Source organism: Gavialis gangeticus, unplaced genomic scaffold, assembly GCF_001723915.1.
Source record: "Gavialis gangeticus isolate Ggan-Ray unplaced genomic scaffold, GavGan_comp1, whole genome shotgun sequence".
In the NCBI taxonomy this organism is placed as follows: Eukaryota; Metazoa; Chordata; order Crocodylia; family Gavialidae; genus Gavialis; species Gavialis gangeticus.
The window spans coordinates 7,121,065-7,124,079 of NW_017728997.1; the positions used below are offsets into that span (position 1 = coordinate 7,121,065).

At 38.6% G+C, this 3,015-nt stretch overlaps 1 long non-coding RNA gene across 1 annotated transcript in view; it reads right to left on the bottom strand.

Annotated features, from left to right (window-relative positions):
- The window catches only part of LOC109288959, a 324,842-nt gene extending 321,845 nt beyond the window's left edge, over positions 1–2,997 (bottom strand). Inside the window, exon 1 of the long non-coding RNA XR_002095265.1 lies at positions 2,924–2,997. This is a non-coding gene — a long non-coding RNA (uncharacterized LOC109288959). The remainder of the gene's footprint in view (positions 1–2,923) is intronic.
- Positions 2,998–3,015: the final 18 nt, after the last annotated feature.

Here is a 3,015-nt window from a genome sequence, read left to right on the forward strand (position 1 = left end):
AAAAAAAAAAAAAAAAAAATCAGAATCAACCCAGTCTCAACTCCCAGGCCCTCATATTGTTTGGATACCACCACCTAGTGGAATATGTGTTGCATGGCATGCACACACAATACTGTGCACGCTCATTTGCATCCACAAAGTCACAGAAAAAGCCAACCGACTCAGACAGGTGTTTTGAACGATCCGAACGGTGACAGAAGACAAGGAAAAAAAAGAACCCTGACAAGCTGCTTTCCATTAACTGCAAAGCACTGAACAATATTTGAAAAGTTCTTTTGGATGAAACACATATTTATACAATGATTTGGATGAAATGGTCACTCAAATATGCTCAGAATAATGAAAAAAAATATTGCAATTCAAAATAATTTCCATGCACAAATTACCAATCTGCTGTATCTACAAAAATCCTATTTGCATGCATATATCAAGGTCTGGTTTGAAATCCTCTCTCCTGCATTGTCAATAGCGGATAGCATTTGAATTTTTTTTTTCCCGCCTGTACCTTGTAATAATTTCTATTTCTAGCTATACATGCACAACATAGGGCATTAGATGGCTCCTTACCTGAACAACAATATAGGCACAATTAAGTATTAAAAAGACATTCTTATACTAAAACCCTCTTAGGCAAGTGGGTTCTGCTCTTATGTGAAGCAAGCAATTCTCTTTATACAAGCAACGAGTGGAGTGCTGCTCAGAAGCCTACATCAAAAGGCTGGGAGATGGAATGACTTAGGGGATTCATAATGGGATACCGAGCTTTCAATGCCAAATCACAAGAGCAGGCTACTAGTGATAAAAACCCTATCTGATAATTTGATTAAAGTCATTCAGTGATCTACATACAAAGGATGCTGTGGCTTCACCTCAGTTTTTAGTGTACACTATACCTCTTCACAAAAACAACCACCCATTTTGCCCACTTCACTGCCCCAGAGAAGCCAAGATTTTAATGGATGAACAGAGCTACCCTCTGAACCCTACTAACAGTTGCTCCAACATAGCATTGGAGCAGTGAGACAATGTGAGATATCCATTTTGCCAGCAACTCTGGTATACCTGGCCTGCCAGGATTCATAGCACCAGTCTATAACCCCCCATTGATACAGACAAGCAGTGCATTTAGTAACAGGATATTTGGTCCCCACAGAATTTATCCTAAGTAGCATAATCAAATGCAGAGAAATGTAGTATTTCTTGTGGGATTTTCTGACGCAGAGGAGAGTCCCTGCTTAAACTGGGTGTAAAGAAGGGGCTCTGAAGAATGGAAAAGTAGGATATAGACTCAGCAAACTTGAGGGAAAACTACTAAGTCCAAGAGGAGGTTCTCAGTAGAATCTGATTTTATTTCTGATTACTCTTATAATAAAAACCAAAGCCCAGGGAAGAGGAGAGTTCAGATTCTAGAGTGAGGACCACATTTGCAGAACAAGTCGGGAAAGGTGTCTGCTCCAGTTTCTCAAGCCCTGGATAACGAGACAAAGACAGGAGACTAGAATTGTGATCCAAGTAAATCTAAATGCATCCAAGGAAAGAACATGCATGTGGCATGCAGCCAAACTCTCAGAAACGGTGGATTTTCACAGATGGCTATTTGAGTCTTCACACTCATAGTATTAGCAGCATAGATATGGAAATGTGATTAACTGTTTGGGGATGTTGTTATTTGTAAGTCTTGGCAATAATACTCTGTGATCATCTGCATAAGAAGAACTTAATAAACTGGGAACTGAAGAAAAAAAAGATTTGGTAAAAAAATAAAATAAAATACTGTTGTTATTGCTATTCAGTACATGAAGGTTTAATTGCCATTTGCAATATAACATCTCTTTCCATCCCCCTCCCATTATGGGCATAATAAACTTTTCTGTCTATTCATTTTCTTAATCCACTAATTTAAGACTGAAATGGCTTGTCCACATTAGGTTTCAGTATGAAACATGTTAAGCAGGTTAGCTAATTTATAAGATGCATTGCATTGTCTGACTGAAGTCTAGAGTCGCTGGTTGCTGTATATGATTTACGGATCAGTAAAACAGTTTGAAATGGCAAAAAACTCCAAAATTGATCTAAACTTTTTAAGACCAGCCAAAAAAGAAATGAAGATTGAAATCAACTCCAGTAAGACCATTCCTCCCTCATCCAAGATCTGCTCTGACCACAAGAAGTCTTCCTGCCTTTACTTGGCCCCTTTTGGACCCCAGATGAGATCTCAGCACATCTGGTGATCCCTGCTTTGGCAATTGCATTCTTCCAATCTTGCATGTTCTAGCTTCAACCACACTAGCACAGTCCTGATTCAGGAGCTGAGAACACGCACTGGCAATGGGCAGTGCACAAGAGCATCGTTCTGAAGTTCATTCTACCTGGCAGTATTATACCAGATACCAAACTGCCACCCCAAGAGCATTAGTGTTGCACGTTTTTCCTTAGTTTATGTTAAATTAAACTTTAAGACTAGCATTTGACCAGCTTTCTACTACTAGAAAACCTGGTTTGCTTGTTTATTAAGCAACAGTTGTCTGCATTGAAGAGGTTGGTTGGTACTGGAAATTTAAATTTAAAAGATTCTTTGCTTCACCCCAAATGGGGTTTTTTGGTTTGTTTACTACTGATACTAGCTGGCATCTAACTGGGAGCTTATGGAAAAGAGTAAGAGACCAAATGAATTTTCTCATACTAAGTTTTTATACCTTCAAACTCCTCAATGCCATCATTTGCTTTACTTTTAAGACCCTGATCTTAAAAATTTAATTTAGGCCACGATCACAGCCTGTGTATTTGTTTCAAATGGAGTAACATAGTGAGGAACTTATCTTATTCCAGATTAACATGCTATTACAGCAACACTGTTATTTTCATGGCTAAGTACCCTGGAAATTCCCAGTGTATATTTAAGAGTCAAATCCTGTTCACTTACCTTTACCTATGCAGGAAGTCTCCTATCTGTCTATCGGGGTGGGGGTGGGGGGGAAGAGATCACTAGATGAAAAAAAAAAAAAAAAGAGATTA